Raw genomic sequence first — 26,668 nt, forward strand, 5'->3', positions numbered from 1 at the left:
CTTCCAAACGGTAGCGTAAGTTTTTATATACAAATCGAATAAAAATAATGGTATGTATTTACTTTCGTAATTAAAAAAATTAATTAGACAAACACAACACTAGATATTAATAATAATGATGAATGTGTAGCTGTTTGGATCTCCACCATAATAAGTTTGTGCAACACACATCATGAGTGATGGCGATCAGTTGGCATTGTGTGACGCACACACTTTGTAAATAATAATAGATTCATTCTTAGACATAAGGGCACTTGTGTGTTGTGTAAGTAGAATAAGAAAACACTTGAAATAAAACTCTCAACGTCTTTCATTTAACCACTCTGTAGACATCACAACAAAAGAATTAATTTCAACCGGTTATGTGCCCAGGATAACCTAAGGGACAACGCTAAAAAATAAGGAAAAGACGTAATGGAATGATAAGTTGTGACCTGGAAAAATCAAAGAAAACTAGAAAACTTTCTGGTCGCCAGTCGTCATTTGACATTTTTTTCGGAAAGTTTGAAAAAATCACCTTGCAAAGAAATAAATGGAATTTACTTGTGAACTTTTTCGTCCGATAATTTTTCACAACGTTCGATCAAATTAAATCTTTGTATGTCGACAAAGAACCATCCTATAGCACTATAAAAAACTGGTTTAATGAATTCAATCGTGGCCGACACTCGTCAAAAAGCTAAGGTTGAGATGGTCGACCAAAATAGGACGTTGTGCCAAAAAATTAAAGCCGTGCGTGAACGGATAATGCAAGATCGCCATGTTATATACAGTTAGATAGAGACACCCTTGGTCATTTCTTCCACCAACTAACATTTGATAATGCATTAACACCTGGCCGCAAAAACGGATTTTTATCGCTAGATCCAGCAAAATTGGTCAATCGATCAAAAAAGGCTCTTGTGGATTGGTGCAAAGAAATTGTGAATAAAAACGTTCGCGGTGCTTCAAACGACATTTATGTGGTCGTCACAGACGACGAATCTTGGATCTATGCTTAGGAGTCCGAAACAAAACAGGAATCGAAGCAAATGGTGGGCTGTTTCTTCGGCAAAACTGATCGTTTGACGAATATACGACTTAAAAAATATAGGGCGGTTAATTCTGAGTTTTTTTATTCCTTTATTTATTCCGCTTGGGAACATAGGGCTTCTACAAAAGAATTCCATCTTACTTTATCGTAACAAATATTTTTTAAATTTTCAAAGTTTGTGTTTTGCTTTTCCATTTCATGCAATATCGTTCTTCGCCATGTGCTACCTTGGGGGTTCCATTCTAGGGCCATTCTAGCAATACTATGCTGCGGCTTCCGTAGCGTATGGCATATCCATTTCCACTTCCTTCTTGTTATTTGGCGGATTATGGGTTCTTCACTTGTCATTATCCAAAGATCAGAATTTGTGATTCGGTTTGGCCAAAATATACGACATATTATACGGAGGCATTTGTTCACGAATGCCTTTAGTCTATGGATCACATTTGTCGTAGTTTTCCAAGTTTCGCTACCATAAAGTAGGGTGGATTTTACACAAGCGTTGAAGATTCGTAGTTTCGTCTTCAGTGAAATTTGTGTGCATCGCCATATTTTATTCAGTCGACCGAAAGCTGCGCGTGCTTTACTGAGTCGGTTATTAACATCATTATCGATTCCTCCATCTTCTGACATTACGCTACCCAGGTTGTTTATCCGCATTGCTTTTGTTTTTTTCTATATTTATTTCTAAACCCGTTTTTTGGCCAATTCGACAAGCTCGTTGAGTTTTTCTTGCATATCGGTAAATTTATGGGATAGTAAGCAGATATCATCTGCGAAGTCAAGGTCCTTTAGTTTCTGATATAAATTCCAAACAATTCCTCTTTTCTTGGATTCGAGTTGTAGCATTATTTGATCCAACGTGATGGCAAATAGGAGCGGGGATAGCGGACACCCCTGTTTAACTCCTGTATTTGTTTCAAATAAATTGCTGGTTGTTTCGTTGTGGCGCACATGTAGTTTTGTGTTTGAATACATAGCTTTAATTAGATTTATTATTTTCTGGGGTACTCCATTTTTCTTCAATGCCGACCAAATTGCACTTCGTCGTACAGAATCAAATGCTTTTTTGAAGTCGACGAATACCAAGAAAAGTGGGGACCTCCATTCGACTGACTGTTCGATTATGATGCGCAGTGTGTTAGTCTGGTCCACACAACTGCGATGTGGTCTGAACCCAGCTTGTTCGTCGCATAAAGATTCTTCCACACAGTGTAATCTGTTGTTGATTATAGTGGCTACTATTTTGTGTACTGTATTAAGTAACGCGATGCCTCTCCAATTGTTACAGTCTTTCCGGTCGTTTTTCTTGCGTAGCTTTATAATGGCACCGTTTGTCCACTGGCTGGGAAATATTTCGTTGGACCATGCTTCAAATATGTGTGGGAATAGTAATTCGGCCGAAGCGATTGGGTTTGACTGTAAGAGCTCCGGCGGTATACCATCTTCTCCTGGCGATTTATTTGTTTTTAGTTTTTTAATTACACTAGCGATTTCTTCTACGCTTGGATGTTCTGATGATATTCGGTGGTCCACTATATAATCCTCATTTGGTGACGCAGGGGTTTCTGAACTATTTGCGTTTCCACAATTGCTTATTTCCATGAAGTGCTGTCTCCATCTGCGTGTTTGAGCAGCAGTGTCTGTCAAGAGATTACCATTTTTGTCTTTTACGGCATGGCTATGGCTTCCATTTTTATTTGATAATTGGTTGATAATTTGATGCAATTCTTTCATGTTATTTGCCCCTGCTGCTGCTTCCGCCTCGCTGGCCATTGCAACAAAGTATTCACTTTTGTCCTTTCTCGCAGCTCTTTTGACTTCTTTCGCTAGATTGGAATATCTTGTTTGAAAAATGGGGTTGGTATATTTTTGAATTTTCATGTAATTACGCTCTTTGATTAAGTTCCACGTGTTTTCTAACCAATTTTATCCTTCTCTATATTTACAATTGCTTTATACGTGTCATCCCATGTTGTGTTTGTTGGCGACACAACATCATCATCTCTCTTCTGGCTGATTTTCAATTTTGTTACATTAAAGCGTTTTGGTATTTTGTTCTGACTCTTCTTGTATATTCTCCTCAGCTTTATTTTTATAGTCGCAACCACTAGCTCATGGTTGCTTTCAATATCAGCACCTCTGTTGGTGCGCACGTCCATTAACGACCCTCTCCATTTACGGCCTATACAAATGTGGTAAATTTGATTTTTTGTGTAAGCAATTGGTAACGTCCATGTATATTTATGGATATCCCTGTGTGGAAATAATGAACCGCCTATAACCAGCTGAAACGTTTGACAAAATTCAATAAATCGTTCCCCATTGTTGTTTTTTATTCCCAAGCCGTGTTTTCCCATGATTTCGGATATGCCATGATTGTTACTCCCAATTTTTTCATTAAAGTCTCCTGTCAGTAGAAGTATGTCACGCTTTGCTACCTTATGGATAGTGGCAGTTAACTGATTGTAAAATTGGTCCTTGATTTCTTCTTCGGTGTCCTCAGTAGGTGCATAACATTGCACAATCGTAACATATTTTTTGACATCACTGTAGAAACGGGCCATTATGATACGTTCGGATATTGGGCTCCATGAATAAAGAGTTTTACGCAAATCTTTGCTTATTATAAAGCCAACACCGTTTTCATGGTTTTCATTTGCGGATATTATCTCGCTCTTTCCAGGCCATCGCAATTCGCTTACACCCAATACGGCAATGTTGTATTTTTTTATCTGCTCTTCTAGTTGGGCAAGCCTTGAAGGTTCCCTTAATGTGCGAACGTTCCATTGTCCTACTCTTATCCGGTTTCGTTTGCTAAAGGTCGTCATCGTTCCGGTTGATTTAGTTTCTGTTTCCCTTGCATTAGTTTCAGTAATCGGTTTATGTTTCAGATAGATGAGTGATTGGTCCATCGTATCCTATGATGGTACTGGGGCTGCCAGTTCGTAGCCACCATCCCGGCTATATGTATACACGTTTATATAGCGAGCCGTTTGATACAAGCAGACGCCCGCTCGCCGGAAACTAATGTCCCTATATGCGCTGTATTGGTTATTTTAGGGGCGCCAAATTCTCGTCTCGTCAAACCAGGGATCTTAGGCACTCCGAGACTCTCCCCCCAGCTCGGCTGAGCAATTGCAATTTGTTCGCCTGAAGTCTCCTGAAAATTCGAGAAACGAACAAGAGAAGACGAATCGTTCTGTATTACGACAATGTGAGCTCTCACTCATCGATTCAAACCAGCGCCTGTTTGACCGGACAAAACGTGGAATTGATGGGTAATGCGCCGTACAGCCCTGACTGGGGATTCAATGACTTCATTTGATTCCAGCACATCAAGAATAATAGGCGTGATCAACGATTTTCGTCGCCAGAAGATGCTGTAAAAGCGTTAAAAAACCATGTTTTGGAGGTGTCTCAATCAAGGCACTGTAAACAACCAAACACATGGCCGTATGTCAAACTGTCCTGAGTACACTTAGAGGTAGTTTACACTATCTAACAATGTCATATGTGCGGAAATTTTCCATCGTTATACAGTCGCTAATGTGTGCAATATTGGGGATTTTCTTTACGCCATTTACTTTTTGTCTCCACACCACCAAAAATGCAGTAAAATTACGTCTCCACTAGGGTGGGGCGATTTGTGTGGAAGGAAAAAAACCTTAATGAGCCCTTCGCGTTTCTGATTCCTGGGATTGAACTGAGCAAAAAAGTCCACTGGACCATATATCTACCGTGAAAATCGAGCCTCCCGATTTTGACTTTAAGTTTTTTATTGACGTTTTTTGGATATTTTGGCATATAACAGCCAAACCATTGAGATTTTCGATCCAACACAAGTACAAAAATTGTAGCCAAGACAGTAATTAAGAACTCTCTAATAAATCGCGAAAGCATTGGAACGCTCCTTCAGGCAGTTTTGGCCTTGAGAATGTGCAAACTTTTCGAAAAATGTCGATAAAGGACACTGTGCTACAAAAATTGACCAGAAAAATATTCAAGTGTTCTGATGCAAAATAATATCGTGTTGGGATCCATGGACAACGACAAGTCCTTTAGTTCGTTGGTGTCACTTCGTTTTATTTTTTTATAACGGCAAAAGTAGTGAAAATCTGGGTTTCTTACATTTTCAAATTTAAACGGACATACCTTCTTTTTTCACAACGGATTTCTAGTGATCTTTCTTCCCTCTAAAGGGGTGAACAATGTCTTTTCAATAAGCTATTATTATTTTAAATCGGTTAACAAATGGATAAGTTATAGTGGTTTAAGTCTGAAAACCCCCTTAAAAAAACTATAACTGAATTTCTCATAATTTTGGAAATAATTATTGAACAAAATAAAAAAACATTATATTTTTGAAAATTATGAGAAATTCCTTTATAGGTTTTTTGTGGGGGTTTTCAGACATAAACCACTATAACTTAGCCATTTGTTAACCGATTTAAAAAAATAATAGCTTATTCAAAAGATATTAGAAGGATCAAAAGAAATCCGTTGTGGAAAAACTAAATATGCCCGTTTAAATTTGAAAATGTAAGAAACACAGATTTTCACTACTTTTACCGTTATAAAAAATAAAACGAAGTGACCCAAACGAAATAAAGGCATTGTCGTTGACCATGGATCCTAACACGATATAACTTTGCATCAGAATACTTGAATATTTTTCGGGTCAAATTTTGTAGCACAATGTCATTTATCGACATTTTCCGAAAAGTTTGCACATTCTTAAGGCCAAAACTGCCTGAAGGAGCGTTCCAATGCTTTTACGATGTATTAGAGAGTTTTCAACTACTGTCTTGGCTACAATTTTTGTCTTTGTGTTGGATCGAAAATCTCAATGGTTTGGCTGTTATATGCCAAAATATCCAAAAAACGTCAATAAAAAACTTAAAGTCAAAATCGGGAGGCTCGATTTTCACGGTAGATATATGGTCCAGTGGACTTTTTTGCTCAGTTCATTCCCAGGAATCAGAAACGCGAAGGGCTCATTAAGGTTTTCAAATCGCCCCTGCCTAGTCTCCACATTGCCTTCGTGGATAGATATGGAATGTTTTTATTTCGTGTAATATGGCATTGATAGCTAGTGTATACTACCTCTTAGGCTGAAAACTGTAAAATTTTCTAAAAAAAAATCAAATGACGCCTGGCGAAACTGAGTGTTGCCTAGGCCAGAAAGTTTTCTAGTGCCCCTCGTATAGTTACTTACTACTTAGATGGCCGCGCCGATCTTCTACTTTACTTCTCCAGTTTTGTATGCCATGTTTTCATCAGCTTCAACTTCGTCGGTCGTATCCACATGCCTATCTGGCAGGGACATTATTTTGGTTCATATGGCGCACAATGGTTCAGAAATCGATTTTACTGGCCAAACCAACAATTTTTGTCGTCACTGATTTTTAATTTCTATATTTAATTTAATTTCGATAGCACTGTGAACACAAATATTGGGGCGGAGATAATTTCTTTTGGAGATGAAAGCCCTTGGTGAGTATATTAAGAACGCCGAAGGACAGATCCGCCGTGAGTCGAACTTCCGCGTTATGGCGTGATGAAGTTTTTGCTTGAGACCCTTTAAGTCATCAGGAATTAGCGTTATATATTTGTTCACTGTTGCTTTAGCTTATTTTTGAGATGACATGTCTTCAGTCAAATCGAATGATTATTTTCGTAGAGCACTTCGACCTTCTAACTCGCTTCCTTCAATGTCCTTTTCGTCCTTTATTTTAAGAGCCGCTATAAAAGTACCACAAGATGACGTTTTTCAGCTTCGAAATGTTCTGCAAAAATGTACAAAATATGGTTTTGAAAGAAATATCTATTTCTCAGAAACTATGTACATATGTATGTATAACATACATATATTGTGTTCATTCTTTTTTTTTTTTTGTCAAGTCGAAGGTCACACTAGCGCTGTTTCAACATGGCGACTTCGAGTTTATAGGCGAGGGGTACGAGGTAGTGAAACCGCTGTACATGGTTTTCTGTGTTTGTGATGTTGCTTCTTCCCATTATTCGTTTCAAGAAACTCGCTAGTTTGACCAAGTACTAATAGGTAGGATTCTTGTCTGTAAGAATCGTTTTAATAAATTACAGTAGCGTTTACATTTAGTTAGGTTTTTTTTTATTTTGCCCAGGTACCAAATTTGAGTGAAATTCCAAATTTAGTGGACTAGAACTTTTAAGGAACAACATGAAACAACGTTTCGTTTCCCAAAAAGATTCCTTGCAGTGTCCTCTTTCAGCCCATATATACCTTTGTATCCATCCCGTTTCGTCCGTTTAAAACTTTTTTAAATTTATTGAAATTACATGTGTAAAAATGTATATACGAGGGTCACCAGAAAATGTTCTTGCGTAGGTAACACGCAGTATCGCCAGGCGTCATTTGACATTTCTCTTGGAAAGTTTGACAGTTTTTAGCCTAAGCGTACTCAGGACAGTTTGCCATATGACCATGTGTTGTGTTGTTTGCAGTGACTTGAAAAAATCGCTTTGCAAAAAAATGGAATTTACTTGTGTACATTTTCGTCCGATAATTTTTCACAACTTTCGACGTGGATTATCACGACAAGAGTGCATCGATCAAATTAAATCTTTGTATGTCGATAAATGGGTGACGTAGGGGATGGAAGATACCAAGGAACGGTCCTGACCGGTTTTAACATGGCAAAGCCCAGGATTTATCTTGGTCCCTCTTTCATCTCAAGTGGACACTGACCTCCACGTGGTGTCACCTGGGGAACTGTCTTTAACACCCGTTAAAGGTAGTGAGCTAACATGTGCCGCGCGTTCACCCATAAGAACGTTAAAAACTTGGGTTTTGGGCGTCGGGTTAGTAACCCTCCCCTAGAAAAACAGCCTATTATGAAAAAATGAAAGAAAAGAAAAACAACCCCCTCTAAAGTTGACGAACCCCGCAAACGTTTTAAGGACCATGATCTGCGAGTCTTTATAGAGAAGGTGCAGTCTTCGCATTGGCAGACGTACTTGAAAAGTACAAGGCCGATATTACTGCCATACAGGAAATACGATGGATTGGGAAAGGCGTCACAACAACACCTAAAGGTGACGCACTGTATTATAGCTGCCATGACGTAAAGCATGAGTTTGGTTGCGGATTCGTAGTTAGTCGGAGGCTCAAACATCTGGTATCAAGCTTCACCCCAGTGCACGATGGGGCCGATGACAGGGTTTTGAGGCAAAAAATCACAGGGGCAAGCTATACCTTCAAAATTTGGTGCAGATGTTTATAATCGACCTAGGAACTAATCTGCCAAATTTGGTTGATATCGGTTCATATATAGATATAGCTCTCATATATATGTTCGCCCGATTTCGAGTAATTGATGGACCAAACACGAAAATGCTGTCCAATTATGATGATATTTGGAATATGTTGCGGAATTCGCTGATTTTCCAACCAAAATTTAAAAAATCCAAATTTTTAAGTTTTACGAAATCTGGAAATTGATAGTTTTTTTATTCGCAAGTATACGCAAAATTTCTTTTTAAAATCTGTTAGCCAGCATTGTCACCTTTCACCAGATACTTATTGACGATACCACAGACTACATCAAAAAACATCGTTTACTGACACAACAAATAATTGACCACATCCAATATTACATTTACATATTTTATTAATAATCTTAATTTACATACCATTACCCGTATTTTGCATTTATAAAAAAATATATAATATCAACAGATCAGGTTTTGGCGCCAAAATACTTAAATTGTTTAATTACGACTGTCAGAATGTCAGAAATAAACGGAATGCAAATTCTTCACAATCAGCTTTATTTGCGCTCATGCTCCCACTGAAGAAAAGGACGAACAGACCAAAGATATATTTTACGAGCGCTTAGAAGAAACATATGACCGTTGCCCTGCCCATGACATTAAAATCATTCTAGGCGATTTTAATGCCAAAATTGGAAAGGAGAATATCTTTGGCCCAACAGTCGGGAAATTCCGTCTCCAGAGTGAAACATCTGACAATGGTATGAGGCTGATAGATTTGCAGCTGCAAAAAACATGGTAGTTAGCAGTACCAGATTTAATCATCTCGATATTCATAAGGGCACCTGGCTGTCTCCAGATCAAAGAACCAGTAATCAAATTGATCATGTTGTGATAGATGGAAGACATTCATCGAGCGTGTTGGTTGTACGATCGTTTCGAGGCGCTAATATTGATTCGGACCACTACCTTGTTGCAGCAAAGCTACGCACCCGCCTAAACGTAGCAAACAAAGTACGAACAGACACAACACGAAAGTTAGACATCGGTAAGCTGCAATCACAACAGATAGCCACAGCATATTCCACTCAACTAGCCCAATTGCTTAATAAAAGCACTCCTCATCCCGATAACATATCAGCGCAATGGCAAAGCATTGCCCACTCCATGCAAACAGCCGCAAAATCTATACTTGGATACCAGAGACCTCCACCAAGGAATCCATGGTATGATCAGGAGTGTCGTGCTGCCACCGAAGAGAAAAATGCGGCATATAGGGCTACTTTACAATCCATAGCAACGCGTAGCGCACGAGAGAGATACAGGGAGAAAAGGAGAGAGGAGAAACGTCTTTTCCGCAGGAAAAAGAGAGAGATGGAAAAGCGGGAGTGTGAAAAAATCGAGATGTACAGGAGCCAGAATGAAGTCCGAAAATTCTACCAAAGAGTCAAGCATCAAACTGATGGCTTTGGTACAGGCACATCCTCCTGTAGAGACCAGCAAGGTAATTTGGTAACTGATACAGATAGTGTACTCAGGATATGGAAAGAACATTTTTCAAAACTGTTGGTATCCAATAGCAGCGAAGACGACGAAGATACCACAGTCCCAATCCCAGAAGATGGTATTGAATGTATACCGCCCAGCCAAGATGAGGTAAAGACAGCAATAAATCGGCTGAAGAATAATAAGGCAGCAGGAGCCGATGGCTTACCAGCCGAACTGTTCAAAACCGGAGGAGACACGCTGATAAGGTGTATTCATCAGCTAGTTAGCATCATCTGGCAGGAAGAACGAGTACCCGACGATTGGAACCTGAGTATCCTGTGCCCCGTCCACAAGAAGGTAGATAAGACTGTATGCTCTAACTATAGGGGCATAAGTCTACTCCCTATTGCCTACAAGATCGTGTCCGGGATATTGTGCGAACGACTAAAGCCTATGGTCAACGAGATAATTGGACCATACCAATGCGGCTTTAGACCTGGCAAGTCCACCATTGACCAGATATTTACCCTGCGGCAAATCCTGGAGAAGACCCAACAGATGCAGATCGACACCTACCACCTTTTTGTCGATTATAAAGCAGCCTTCGACAGCCCGCTGCGTTCAAAGGTATTCCAAGCCATGTCTGAATTTGGTATCCCCGCAAAGCTCATCCGGCTTTGTAAAATGACTTTAACTGACACGAGGTCCTCAGTTAAAATAGGAAAGGACCTCTCCGAAGAGTTTGGTACCAAAAGAGGTTTCAGACAAGGAGACAGCCTTTCGTGTGATCTCTTCAACATCCTGCTGGAAATGGTTATACGAGAGGTCAAAAGAAGTGGCACAATCTACACCAATAGTAACATGTTACTTGCTTATGCTGATGATAAAGACATCATGGGCCGATCAGTAAAAGAAGTAACTGATACCTTTATGAAGGTCGAAGGAGAATCTGCTAAAGTGGGTCTGGTGGTAATCGGTGAGAAGACCAAGTTGATGGTGTCGACGCGCAATGCGTCCATTGAGCTCGGACCGACTGTGGAAGTTTGTTCCTATAATATTGAGGTAGTAAAAGACTTCGTCTACCTCGGCACCTCCGTAAACACAACAAACGACATCAGTTGTGAAATAAAAAGAAGAATTGTATTGGCCAACAGATGCTACTTTGGTTTAAGTGAGCAGTTTAAAAACAAAGCCACATCTCGTCAAACAAAAATAATGCTCTACAAAACACTGATACTACTTGTGCTGTTGTATGGGTCCGAAGCCTGGGTACTTGCTCAAGCAGACATGGCAGTGCTTGGTGTGTTTGAGAGAAAAATTCTTCGAAAGCTCTACGGACCAATCTGCGTTGACGGTGAATATCGACGTCGGATGAACCACGAGATGTATCTTCTATACAACGACATCAATATTGTTAAACGTATCGAGATGCAGCGATTGCGTTGGCTAGGCCATATCATAAGAATGAGCGATTATGAACCCGCTAAAAAGGCGTATAAATACGGAACGCTTGGCGGTGCACGCAGAATTGGCAGGCCAAGGAATAGATGGCGCAAACAAGTGGATGATGAGATGAAAATGCGCGGTATTTCAGAGAGCGAAGCAACAAATAGAGAGAAATGGAGATCTTTTCTTAGTTCGGCCTATGGAACAAATGTTCTGTAATGGGCCAGCTAACTAAGTAAGTAAGTATATCGATAGATGACCATCCTATAGCACTATGAAAAACTGGTTTAATGAATTCAATCGTGGGCGACACTAGCAAAAAAAACACGAAGTTCGTGAGGGTCGTTCAAAAACGACCGTTGTACCAAAAAAAAATAAAGCCGTGTGTGAACGTATAATGCAAGATCGCCATAGTATATACCGTGAGATAGAGGCATCCTTGGGTATTTATTCCACCAACTAAGCTTTGATATAGCATGAACACTTGGCGGCAAAAATGGGGTTTTCCTCGTTGGATCCCGTGTTGATCGGTGCAAGAAATTTCGAAAAAATACGAACGCGGTGCTTTAAAAGACGTTTATAAGATGGATCAAAGTGACGAATCATGGAACTATGCGTAAAAACTCGAAAAATAGCAGCAATCGTCAGAAGATGCTGTAAAAGCTTTCAAAAACCATGTTTTGGAGGTGTCTCAATCAACCCACTGTAAACTACCCAACACATGTTCGTATGTCAAACTGTCCTAAGTACGCTTAGGCTATAAACTGTCAAACTTTCCAAAAAAATGTAAAATGACGTCACTGCGTGTTGCCTAGGCCAAAAACTTTTCTAGTTCCCCTCGAGTAATTGAAAATAAACTCCTTCAGGTACCTCCCCGACAAAAGTTCAAAAATGTTCGGAAAAATTGTGCGCACGATAACTCTTGATGGGAGTAACCGATTTGATCCATACTTTACACATCCTAATATATCTACCAGATATAGATCAGGTTCGAATATGGCTATATTTGTCCACTCCTTCGGGTACATCCCACACAAAATTTTGGATAAATTCACTATGAGACCTGCTCTCGAGTCACTTTGATTTTCGCTGCCTCAATTACGAGAGTAGAGGTTTTTTCCGGGGCAAGTCCATAGTTCTTGAGAAAACAGCACGAAAGTTGTAAAAAATCTCTATGGCACCATATGTAGTGACTGGAGAGCTCGAACCGAATACTGCGTTCGTCCGCACTTTGGATATTGTAATATTTCTTCTAATATTAGATGAAATTCGTGGGTGGTGCTTATAGGTCCACTCCTTCCGGTACGTCCCCCACAAAAGTTCGAAAATATTCGCTAAAATGGTACGCGCGATTTCTCATAGACGTAGCAACCGATTTGGTCCAAACTTTGGATCTCTAAATATTGTCGAAACTTAGTTTTTGTTCAAATGTGGGCCCTATCTGCCCAATCCTTGTGGTTAAGGGTCTGTTCGAGAATCCTTTGGACATTTTTACCGAAGGTTTTCATAGTGGCCCTGTTTACAGCGATATTATGTTTTTCGTAGGCTAGTGTGATAAAAAAGCCCCTATCTATCGATATCCCCGCAAATTTTTGAGTTTTAATCCTATCCATACATTTTTTCGGACCTTAAGCTCGAAAAACACTTGTTTTATTAACAATAAAAAGGTCAAAAAAACAATATTTTTTTTTTTGAATATTTTTGAGCAAAAAATTCTTTAGGATAAAAACTAACAAATAACCATTCCTAATCATGTCTTTTGTGGTTAAAGTTCTATTTGACAATATTCATAAACTTTTAATATGATGTGGACACAAATCAAATGTTGATGATTCTGTCATGACTATTGGTGGACTTACTCCAGGAGAAACTGTTATAGTACTACTTCATGATGAATGAAGTAGTTAATGGGCTTGTGCTCCATGACTGCAACAAATTCATAACCCTGCAGGAAGCATGGGGACATGTGTCGACATGTCACCACTTTGTCTACTATTATGGTAACAAAGTCAACACTTTGTCAACATGTTGTCAACTATTGATACTTTTATCTTAATAAGAAAAAGCATTGATTATTTTAACAGCTGATAGCCCAACGATTGTTTGGTGTAAAATAATTTTGGCGCTTCGTGAAAAAAATTTTTTTTTTGTGAAAAATCAATAAAATGTCTTGAATTTAACGTGTGATTCAGCTTTTAATAACAAGTATGACCAAAATAAATTATAAAAGACAAGGGAAATATTGGACAATTATGAAAATACAAATTCTGAGGCGGCTGACAACTTGTGTGGTGAAACTTCGACGATTAGACATTTTGTGGAATCTTTAGAGAAGATTGTGGAGCCTGGCGAATATAATGTCCCTCTTGCTGGAAATGCTAAACCCAATATACATATTTGAACACGACATAATAATGAGTTATAATGTCCACTGTTTATACAGCTGTAATAGGTAAGCAAATTTAAGGACATTTTGTTTTTTTATACATGTTTATTCTTTTCAATTCCTAGATGTTATATCAACATTCCGCGAATCGCATGATCAAAGGTTAAGTGCAGCAGGAGAAGAAATATTTTGAGCAGACAAGTCGCACCAAGTCTTATGGCCAAGAAAATAAAAGGCGATGATATTTCTGACAATGAAAACGACTTTGTTATTATTTAAATATTCAAATGTTTAGCCAGCCTCGAAAACATTGGTTTTATTTTGAACTTATGTGGAATCTTGGACTTAGCCCTTATTTAAAACCCGTTATACGCAATTTTTACTTTTTTAGCATTTTCAATAATATGTATTTTTCTTTATTAAAATATAATATTTAGCAAGAGTGTAAGATCATCGTCTTATTAAACCTACCATATAGCTTTTTAATCTATAAAAAGTTCATATAAGCCAAAAAACTTAGTAAGGAAAGTCTGGTACCAATGTCTCCATATGACCCTTTATGAACTATTGACTCACTACCTCCAATGTCTCTACTGACTCACTACCTCCAATGTCTATACTGACTCACTACCTCCAATGTCAACACATGGTTCCTCAGGAACTACTGACTTACTACTGACATACTAGTTCCAATGTCAGTACTGACTTTCGAATGACACGTTCATACAAAATGTCTATAGGAAATTACATTAGTTGTCTACAGTTTGTCAGTAGTACTGTTGACAATGTCAGTAGTAAGTCAGTATAGATTCATTTCCTACAGGGAAGTTAAACAAATGTACGTCACTGCGTATACATCATAAAATAGTCACATACCGTTGATCATACGTCTACATGTACCATATGACCTGCAACGCAAAACAGCTTGAATCATATAGAGAGATTTAGAATAGTTTTTTCCTGGTCAAGTTTCTGGAACTTCGTCATTACAATGCAAATACAAATAATGGACAAATTGGAAATATTACAGACTATTGCGATATCTCCGCCAAACTACTTTGCTTCATTGTAAGGGTGAGGTTTTCTATTTTCATTACCAGGCTTTACTTTTGGAAAGTCCCTAAATGAAATCCCAAAAATGGAAATTTTGATTGGATTAAGGGATATTGTGATATCTCCGTTGTGTGGCCACCTACGCTTTTGTATCATTGTAAATATAATATTGTCTTCTTTCATTGACAGGTTTTGCTTTTGGAATAGCCATAATAGAAGCGGAGATATTCTCATAAAAACAAAACGTTGAATTCCCATTCCGCTTTTTTTTTGCTCAACTCCAAAATCAGTAGGATTCTTCCTCTCTCTCCCTCTACCCCCATCAACCGCCAAAATTTCATGACGATCCAATCAAAATTGCGACCTGTAGCGTGATTACAAAGTTTAGATAGACAGACGGACGAACACACATAGCTAGATCGACTCAGCTCGTCGAGACATTCATTTTCGTATACATATATAAGAATAGGTCTACGACCATTATTGCGATAATACCCTCCCAATATACTGCCGTAGGGTATAAACTATAGTGGCGTAGGGTATAGCTTAGTGCTCATTTTAAAATCTTCATCAATGGTAGTGCTTGTGGTCCTGATTACTATGATATTTTGTTTTGTGAGAAAGGATTCTATTATAATGGCTGGTGGGCAAAGTTATCAAGTAGTGGCTTCTAAACTTAGATCAAGTTCCAATATAGACTATGTGGCCCATTCCCTCCGCAACCTTCTCCACAAAGGTTTAACACTTTAGCGCTTATGTTCGATTAAGGCCACTTCTCGGATCGGTTTTGAAATATTAATAACAGGTAGTCTTTATTATCATCACTACAATAATATAATATTTATTTCTACCCCTTAAAGAAGCTTCCTCTCAAAAGTGTAGTTAAGTAAAGTCTTTTTACTTTGCGGTCTCCAATACAATGCTCATACAACGTTTCAAAGACTCCAGCCCTAGTGGTGTTCTTGTAATTTATGAAGGTGTTGAACTCTGTTCAACAATTAGTTATTAAATATTTGAATTTAACGAACTTAATGAATTATCACTTGAATTTACAATCCACACTAACAGAACTGCAGTAGAACTGTTAAGTATCTTAAATTTACATCAATAAGCTTTCACTCATGTACTTCTTTTTTTTCGATCCCATTTGTTCCACGTTATACTTAACAAACCAAAATGTCTGAAATAAAATAAAAATGCCTTGTTTTTCACTTGTTGCATAGAAGCATAAGCATCAACATATTAATAAAGAAACCGCATCGTTAATTCAAATTCAAATCGGAGTCACCAATTTTTAATTGCATCCACACAAAGCTTACAATTATAGGAGTGCCCCGCTAAAATTACATAGAATTTATACAGTCCACTCCAAAGCATCTCCCGTAATTGTGCATGGTCCACTCGAGCCAGCAAGGAATCAAAGAAGTGAATTTTTTTCTTGGATTACGTCCACCGCAAAACTTTTGGATTTTCTTGGAAGCCTATACCATGGATAAAAGGTTAGTAAGATACTATTAAAGGTGTGAGCATTTAGGGTTTCGCTTGTTTGACATTGATTGCGGTGTGAATTCAAACGCTGAATTCATGCACATATTTGTTTCCGAACATAAATACGCAAAAAGCTTCTGTCCAAGTCCCAGAGTCTCTTATTAAATGAGCGATTTATAAGTAGAGAAATTCTACCCGCTACATAATCAATGTCGTAACATTGACCGCTTCAAATCAAGTTACGCAATAAAAGTACCAATCTCTTCAAATACCTTTTTTGCAAGAGGTTATTGATATACAGAAATGCAAGAGATTTCCTAAAACAAATCTCTTCATTATTACATTTTTTTGTGCGAACAAGTCTAATTCCCCTACATTACACATATACACATAATACCGCCAGAGCAGAACAACAACAACCAACATCAAAACTCATCAGCAACGTTGTTTTCACTCCTTCCCTTCGTTTGCTTCTTCATGAACAAAGTCCATGCTCTTGTTTTAACACAAACTTAAGTTCTCCTCAAAAAGAACTTATCCGAAAAAAGAAAAAAAAAAAAAAATAAATAACAAAATCACACACTGTAGTGTTCTCCTGATGCATTTCTCTTAACATAGAAATAACACTGACAAAAACTGGCAAACCTGCAAGTGTGTGTCTAAAATCGTCCCTCAGAAAAATCAACAGAGTACATGCAGATCTCCTCTAAGAGAATCTAGCCACTACGTTACTCTTACTAACAACGTCACTGAGTACATATAAGTCTCCAATCAATAAATCTCCACTACCTAGAACACACGCAAGAAGTCCAACGAACTACCCCTAAACAAACACGAAAGCAGGTGGTTTGCAAGAAAATAAAAGTATCAACAGACAGTCTATGGTTGATCGTCGAAGGCCAAACTACCGGCAAAATAATAGATCTATGCTGCTGCATACCCGCGTTCGTGTGTGTGTGTGTGCATGTGGGGATAACAAGGAGACAAGTTAAAAAAAAATTCTAGCTAGGAGAAAACGAGAAAAAGAAAACGAAGCAAAAAATAAATAAACCGCAAAGAATAGAAAAGGGCGAAAGCAATTTTTTTGTTTTTTCTTTTTTTTTGCTGGATTAAAAACTGTGAAATAAAATAATAAGGGTTACAGAATTCAAACAGAAACCTAAAAAGTAAACAACAGCAAATCATATGCTTCGGAAATTCTTATTAAAAACGAGCATAAAAGGGAGACAAAACCATTAGAATTCCATACCCAAAACACGAGGAAGAAGAAGAAACAGAGAAGAAATATTTGCTAAAAATTATTTGCTCGTCATAAAATAAAACAAGTTGGAAGAGGCGCACTTTGCAGCGCATTTTTCTTTAAGGATTTAGTAAACTTGGCAAGAGGGAAACATTTCTCGTACTATTTTCACGGCAAACATTTCTCAAAATATACAAAATTCTTGATTCCTTCGAATCTAAATTTGATGGCTCTACAGAATTTTTTGAACACACAGTATTCGAGGTCGAGAAGAAGTTACAGAAAATTTGATTTTTTTTGGAAATTTATCGAACATTTGTCACATAACACTGGATTTAGTAGGTCCAGGGGAATTTAATTGTCAAATCTTCAGATAGGAGAATAACCCGATGGGTCTAATTTTTTCATAAAAACAATTTTACTAAAACCGAAAGTGCAAGCAAAAGAAGAGCGAAGAATAACGGCTGGCAAATAAATGGGACATTAGCTCTGTCTGTTTACTTTCCAGCAAGAATCTTCCAGCAAATACCTTTTCAGAAGCAAGGTAGTTTTATTCTCTTTTGCAAGAAAATTGTGAAGAGTAAACAGACACCATCCAGCAAGCAATGAGCTGAATTATCAAAACAATACAATTTGTGCCCGTAATTAAAAGAAGCAATGCCACGAAAAATGTTATATTTTACTAAACACAAAAAACAAAATTGATCAAAAAAAGGAAAGTAGCTTTGGGTGATCTATATTGGTACTTTGTTCTCTATAAAAACCAAACCTTTTGCTTTGCAATTTCCAAAATAACAATTAGTACAAGTTGTTGCAAATTTTCACAACAAAGCAAATCAAAAAGGTGAATTGGTGACTGCTGGTTGAAGACATCTACCAGCTTCCCAACATACCACTTGTCCAAGTTTCATAAAAATATCGTCCACCAGGAATCACACAATTTACAAAAAAAATAAAACAAAAAACCAAGGTTTATATTCAGTTAAATGATTTCGGTGTTGTGTGTTGTCTATTTGCGAAACAATGACAAAGTTATGTTTCTTCTAATTCTGTCAAGCCTAAGGAGCTAAATTTTTTCATGAATTCAGCATTTAATGATTCAGTATTATTTATTGTTGCACTCAGCTAAACACAAGTATTATAAGTTCAACAAAAACAGGTTGCTGCTAACATCTATATCCGTGTACGTGTGTGCTATTAAAATAATATCCCAAACAGTTACCGAAGCCATCGAAAACTATAATTACATCAATTGCTCTTGGTTTAAAAGACGTTAGCATTTTCCCTTTTTATGTCAACAAGTTGATAATACCAACAACTCGTTCGATGAGTGACACTTTTCACCTAGTTCATGTTTGTCATCGGTCTTTACAAGCAAAACGTTCATAAGAGTCAAAGGAAAACCAAAATACAGTTGGAGCCTTCAAACAAATAATTAAGGTTTCCCACAGTGGACAGTATTGGGTTAGCTAACCAAAAACAAACGACGACAACAACTTCGTTTGTGTGCATCGTACTGCAGCAAGCTATTTATTAGAAATTTATTAGTGGGCTGTTTTCCATTCTCCCCTTCCTTTTTTGAATACTTCGACAACCTCTACCACAAGCAAACCGCTACAAAAAATAAAATCGAAAACAGCAAAATTCCCTCTCACAAAAGGAAAGGAGGAGAGAAAGAATCCATCAAAGTCATTATCCAGAAAAGCTAGGTCGCAGTCATAATAGATAAATAAAGAGATCGAAAAAAAAAGGAAAACCAGAACAGTCCAAAATCAGAATCTACGACTATTATGAGCTATCATAAATCCGGAGTAGTCTCTTTTAATGTTGTTCGGTCTGACAACCTGAAAGAAACAACATTACATCACCGGTCGGAAATAAATTTCTTAAAGTAAAAGAGCAAATCGCTGGAAACATATCGTTGGCATCACAAAAAATTAGTGAAGATTATTCACATCACCTATCATTCACAATAATCGTCAAAAAAGATTTCTCTTAAATCTCCACACACAGTCACACATGCACGTAAACAAGGGTCCAACGTTTAGAAATAAGAGATTTGCAACCATACATAAATTGTTTAAACAAACAGAAAATTACTTGAAAGCATCTATAGTTTTTGAGAAGTTATAATCGTTCACATTGCAAGCTTCAAAAAAAACCTCAAAGAGTGTGATTACGGTACAAAGAGAGATATACAAGGTACGTGTAAATGAGTATAAATCATTTCATCATTAAATGTTTGATTCCTAAATTCAATCAAGGGAACATCGTTTCATCTCTGGATATTCATCAGTAAAGGCAAAAACAGTAATCAGTTCCTGAAATTACACTGTAAGTCGACAACACAACACTTCATTACTAACTTATTTCAGTTGATACCTCAATGCAAATTTTTACATTTAAAGAAGAATATTTAAGATTTTCAGATTCTTAACAGTAGATTATCGATTACAACGTTTTGTGATAAATTTGAAAAATTTCACAAATTGAGTTCTTGCTCGCCTTTATGAGATTTAGCTCATACATTTCAACTGCTTCCGTATTTCTCAGACATAATTGCCATTAGTGAACTGACAGTGTTAAATTTTCGGGGGGAATCTTGTGTTTTTCCTATTTTGTAATAATACGTTTTGCTCAATACTTTGGTGCAGTTTCCTTGCATTCTCTTTTGTAATATCTTCGTAAAGTTTTCACAGTATTTGGGTAAAAAGTCACTACACCAAATATTAGTAGAAAATTGTGAAGAATTTTCGTTAAACATTTTTTCCCCTTTTTCAAATTGTGTTTTTACACCTTGCAGGTTTCTAATTTGAAATATTCCGGAAGGAATATTATTCTAACATTAGTAAAATCTTCAGTTGATTGAAAAAAAAAACAATTGGGAGTGTTTAGGTCAACTTACAACTGTATCAACTGTAACTCATTATGACCACTGAAAATAACAGTACCCTGGCTCCTCAGAAATTCATTTTCTTTTCCGACCAAGTGATCACGTTTTGCGCTGAATTCAGTCTGATTCCGCTTCAAGATCATACGGGGTCCAGTTTACAAGTTGAACTTGATGACTTGGAAAGACGTTGGCGTCAACTTGTTAACGTGTACGAAAATGAAATGACATCTACTGATCCCGCTTTAACGAAAGATGCTAGGGGAGAAATCCATGGGAAGTTCACAGAATGTTGTCGCACATATAAGGAGTGCAAGTCATCAATACTCGATCTAATTAATATTGAGCAACAGAAACTTCTTAACTCTGAGGCCAAGACTAAAGAAGGAAAGGTTTCGAATTCTAGCTCCGGGTATTCATTAAAGTTACCGCCCTGTGACACTGAATTATTCAATGGCGGCTACGATAAGTGGCCAAGTTTCAGGGACATGTTCACCGCTATTTACATTAAACATGAACAGTTGTCACCTGCCCAAAAACTGTTTCACTTACGGGCAAAAACAAGAGGCGAAGCCAATAAGATTGTAAAAAGATTTCCCCTCACTGATAGCAATTTCGATTTGGCATGGGAAGCGTTACGTCAACGCTTTGAAAATAAGCGAATTTTGATAAATCATCAGTTAAGAAAGATCTTTGAAATTGACCACGTTTCTTCGGAGAAAGAGAAATCCTTGAGGAATCTCCAATATACCATCAACAATTGCCTGTCTGTGCTTCGCACGTATAACATTTCGGTGATCTCATGGGATCCAATATTAGTTTACTGGGTCTCTTCCAAGTTACCTGAGGATACACTGACTGCCTGGGAAAGTTCCCTTTCAAATAATAAAGAGATGCCCTCATGGGACCAATTAGACGATTTCATTACAAAGCGTCTCAATATGATAGAGTCGGTTTCCGATATAAGAAAGCAAAATTCACACTCCCCCAGTTCTCAGAAGGTGGCTTCGTACAATACTTCCGCTTCCAACGAAGCTTTTCAGAAAACATGTAAAGTATGCAAGCAAAACCATCCGTTAAGAAATTGTTTCAGATTCCACTCCTGGTCACTTTCAGACAAAAGAAAATTCGTCTATGAAAACAAAGTCTGTGAGAACTGTCTCTCTTACGGTCATATTTCTAACAAATGTAAAAGTGAACATCGTTGCCAAAAATGTCGTCAATCACACCATACTCTGCTTCACCCTGATGAGAGTAATAATAAGACTCCTGTTTCAACAACCGCGGGTCCTCGACCCAACCAAAGATGGCAACCTCAAAAATCCGCCTCCGCTTACCATGTTGAAACATACTATGATGAACAGCCGACTACGTCAGCTGCCGCTTACTCGCAATTTCTAAATACCCAATCTAATTTCTCTCAATCAGGAGAGAGAACTGTTTTGCCAACTGCGTTGATTGACATTGAGCATCAAGGGCTATTATTTACCATTCGCGCCTTCATTGATCAAGGTTCACAAGAATCCTTCATATCAAGTCGCATTATAAATCGTTTTGATATTCCAACCAAGAAATCATTCACAATGATTTCTGGACTTGGTGGTACTGTCCTTGAGAATTCTTCTAAAAGTTGTCAAATCACTCTGAAATCTAGACAATCTGATTTCAAGTTGACTACCACCGCCATCGTAGTAACCAGTCTTAACCACTTAATGTCTGCTTCTCCAACTGCAATATACGATTTCACCAACTTACAGAAATTAAAACTGGCTGATCCAAACTTTTTCAAACCTGCTCCCATTGACATGCTCATCGGTAGCGACGTTCTACCAAGAATAATAAAGCCAGGTTTAGAAAAGAATGTTTCTGGTGATCTTTTGGCCCAAAGTACTGAATTGGGGTGGATAATAAGTGGTAAACCCACTTCTAACTCTGTTGTCTCATTTGCCTCTTGGACGGCAACAATTGATCCACTGAATGAAGAACTGAAAAAATTCTGGGAAGTTGAAAACATAAATAACGAGAAGACCTTGTCCGAATCTGATATATGGTGCGAAGAATTTTACATGAACACTGTTACCCGAAGAACCGATGGTAGATATGTCGTAAGACTGCCGTTCAAACAAAATTTACAACTTGACCAATACCTTGGGTCTTCTCGGCCCGCCGCTATGGGTCAGTTCTTAAGAATGGAAAAAACATTGGAAAAGAACCCTGAACTTGCAATAGAATACAATAATGTACTTGCGGAATACCTAACGTTGGGTCATATGAAATCGACCACAAATACCGAAATTGTTCAAAATTCACATTTCCTCTCATATTACCTGCCCCATCACGCTGTAGTAAAACCTGAGAGGACTTCCACTAAAGTTAGGGTCGTATTCAATGCATCCAAAAGAACTGCTAGTGGATTATCATTGAATGATATTCTATACACTGGACCCACACTGCAAAATGAACTAATGAACGTTATTTTACGTTGGAGATTCTTCAAATATGTTTTCAATGGCGACATCCAAAAAATGTACCGCCAAATATTCGTTCATGAAAACGATCAACAATTTCAACGAATTTTGTTTCGATCTTCTCCTTTAGAAAAAGTTGAAGATTATTGCTTGAAAACAGTCACATTTGGGGTAAATTGTGCACCATACCTGGCGATACGAACTTTGCTTCAATTAAGTGATGATTGTAAAGACTCGCATCCAACAGCATCGCAGATTCTCAAGAGTCAAATTTACGTGGATGACATCTTATCCGGTGCTCATTCACTAACCGAAGCAAAGTCGTATTTACATGAGGTGATTGATTTGTTACATTCCGGTGGTTTCCCTTTGAAAAAGATCACATCAAATCATCCTCAAATACTTTTACATCTGCCCCGGGAGGATCTTCTTAGCGAAGATTTCTTACGCCTTGAAGATGTTAGTGAAACAAAGACTTTGGGTATTCAATGGAATGCCATTTCCGATCATTTTTTTTACAAAGTGGCACATTTCGATTTACCCACTGATTCCGTGACAAAACGGAAGGTTTTGTCAATTGTTGCGAAATTGTTTGATCCTGCCGGATGGTTGACACCCATTATCGTTGTTGCGAAAGTACTAATGCAACAACTTTGGATTGATGGCACGAATTGGGACGAAGAGTTAACCCCACATTCGCTGGAAAAATGGAATGTTTTCATCTCTAAATTTTCGGATATCGAGAAAATTAAAATTCCACGTTGGATTAATTTCTGTCCTGAAAATCAAATTCAGATACACGGATATTGTGATGCTTCTGAAAAAGCGTATTGTGCCTGTTTATATATCAGATCTACATCGTCAGATCAGGTTACACACACAAACCTACTTGTTTCAAAAAGCAAAGTTGCTCCTCTGAAAACCTTGAGCCTCCCTAGGCTAGAGCTCTGTGGAGCCGCCATGTTGTCAAAACTCATAAAATCTGTTTGCCAAAATCTGGAAATTTCATCACCCGAAATCTATTTATGGACTGATTCCACAATAACCTTATCGTGGATCAGTAAACCACCTTTCCATTGGAAGACTTTCGTTGCAAATAAAGTTTCCGAAATACTTGACAATGTGGGAAACGCCAACTGGAGACATGTTGCTTCTGAAGATAATCCTGCTGATCTTGGCACTAGAGGATGTACAGCGGAAGAACTTAAAGGAAGTAAGATTTGGTGGCATGGCCCAAATTGGTTAGCCAAAGAACCAGAACATTGGCCACAATCCAAGACAAACAAAGAACCAGAACTAGAGAAAAAGGTAATTTCCTTACACACCCAAGTTGTTGGTGACATACTCCTGGAAGATTTTTCATCATTAGCCCGAGCTCTCCGAGTCTTTGCATATGTATTTCGGTTCATAAATGGATGTCGTAGAAACACTATTCCCGGGTTACAGGATCACGTTGTACTCTCTCAAGAAATCTCATTCGTAAAATATCATTTTATTCGATTGGCACAAATTGCACACTATCCCTGGGAGTATATGGCGTTAGAATCTAACCAACCGATACCAAGAAAAAGCAGATTATTAACGCTGAATCCTGTGCTCGACGAAGCCAAATTACTTCGCGCAAACGGTCGCTTAGTCAACACTGACGAGAGTTTCAATGAAAGACATCCAATAATCCTTCCTGAAAAGTCTCGATTTTGCAAACTGTTTATTGACTACACTCACACAATTCTACTTCACGCTGAACATCAAGTAATGTTACGAGCAATTCGACAGGAATTTTTCGTCATCCGTCTCAAAAACGCCGTTCGATCCTGTATACGCAACTGCCGAACTTGTACTATATACAAACATCGCACCCAACACCAAATCATGGCCCCATTACCAATCGAACGTTGCACCTTTTCCCTCCCATTCACCAATACTGGACTCGATTTTGCGGGGCCGTTCGATCTTAAAACATCCTGTCTACGAAATGCAAAACTCCACAAAGGTTACGCATCAATTTTCGTCTGCCTATCAACAAGAGCAATTCACTTGGAAGTGTGTTCTGACTTGTCCCATGAAGCCTTTCTTGCAACTTTTAGTCGATTCGTAGGCCGAAGAGGTCTTCCCAGCCAAGTATTTTCCGACAATGGAACTAATTTTGTGGGCGCAAACCGTTCTCTCGCCAAGGAATACAGAACTTTCCTTCGATCTGCTGAACAACATATCGTTTCCAAATATAATTTACATGGTTTTACTTGGCACTTTATACCGCCACATGCTCCACATATGGGTGGCTTGTGGGAAGCCGCTGTTAAAAGCATGAAGACTCATTTGAAAAAGGTAGCAGGCAATACAAAATACACATATGAAGAATTTTCCACACTATTGGTGAGAATTGAGAGTATTCTGAACTCTAGGCCGTTGTCTCCTCTAACGGAGGAACCTAACGAGCTAATTCCACTCACTCCTGGTCACTTACTACGAGGGGCTCCTCTCGTTGCTATTCCTGAACAATTTACGGACAATTTATCCCTCCTAAATCGATGGCAACGCTTGAAAGCCATTCAATTGAACTTTGCTAAACGCTGGAAGAATGAATATATCACTACGCTTCAACGACGATACAAATGGAAGCAAGCCCAGCGAAATTTAGCACCTAACGACTTCGTTGTTATACAAGAAGATAACCTTCCCCCGACAGAATGGCGACTTGGTAGAGTCATAAAAGTGTTTATGGGTAAAGATTCCAGAGTTCGCGTAGCCGAAATTCGCACGCAGAACGGAATCATTGTTCGCCCCCTGGTCAAACTTTGCATTCTCCCAAACTGTTAATTTTCTCTCCCTATGCTCACACTTTTAACACTATCTTACGTTTTCAGCACTACATCTCCTTTGCCTAAATGTCGCATATGTCACGAGAGACATTTTATTCGATCCTGTCCAACTTTCCAAGCCATGGACGTTATCAAACGAAGAAACATAGCCAAACAAAAGGGATTTTGTTTCAATTGTTTGTGCACCGCCCACAAAAGAGAATGGTGTCCCAGCAGAAAAACATGTATAGTTTGTCACAAATCACACAATACTCTTCTGCACATAGATTCCGACGCAAAATCTAAAAACGTTGTGACGAGAAAATCAAAGTCTCATGACTCCAGTTTAGAGCCCGAATCTTCGCCAAAAAGGAAAAGTCGTCCTCCTCATCGTACAACATCTCCAGTTCGTAAATCGTCTACGCCGACCGAAACAAAAAAAACCCAACATAGCAGGCCAAAATCCAACGTGAGCGATCGCTTGAGCTGCCGGGCGAAGGTCCACGTTTTCTTGCCAACCGCACTCGCAAAGGTTTTGACTGCGGAAGGTTGCGATAAGGTCAGATTAATACTGAATTCGGGCGCAGCACAAACGTTGATATCCGCTAAACTAGTTGAACGACTACAACTTAAAATAACACAGAAAGCCGGGCGAACGTTCACAGCCATAAATCTGCAGTCATTCCATGACCAAGCCGTCAAGATTCACGTCACTGGAGAAGTTCGTAGTCAGCTGAATACAGCTTTACCAGAATCCACCAAAGATAAGAATCTTCAAGCCCTTTATAATCATCTAACCGATTTGGCCGACCCTCATTTCTTCAATCCCGTCAACGTTGAAATCGTGATTGCCAATGACCAAATCCCGAAGATTTTGAAGGCTGGTCTTATACAAACCTCTTCCAACATGCCCATTGCCCAGAGTAGCGCCTTTGGTTGGATCATATCCGGAGGCTGCCAATACTAAATAAAACTTCAACAAAACGGGCCGGCATGTTGAACTCTGTTCAACAATTAGTTATTAAATATTTGAATTTAACGAACTTAATAAATTATCACTTGAATTTACAATCCACACTAACAGAACTGCAGTAGAACTGTTAAGTATCTTAAATTTACAT

At 38.3% G+C, this 26,668-nt stretch overlaps 1 long non-coding RNA gene across 1 annotated transcript; it reads left to right on the forward strand.

Annotated features, from left to right (window-relative positions):
- Positions 1–19,190: 19,190 nt before the first annotated feature.
- LOC141394620 (uncharacterized) lies at positions 19,191–26,022 on the forward strand. Its single transcript, XR_012410463.1, has 3 exons — positions 19,191–19,590; positions 19,653–19,722; positions 25,614–26,022. It is a non-coding gene; the product is annotated as an uncharacterized lncRNA (long non-coding RNA).
- The last annotated feature ends 646 nt before the right edge of the window (positions 26,023–26,668 follow it).

The sequence above is a fragment of the Musca autumnalis genome, unplaced genomic scaffold (assembly GCF_047663935.1).
Source record: "Musca autumnalis isolate F117 unplaced genomic scaffold, ASM4766393v1 scaffold_2, whole genome shotgun sequence".
NCBI classification, from domain to species: Eukaryota; Metazoa; Arthropoda; class Insecta; order Diptera; family Muscidae; genus Musca; species Musca autumnalis.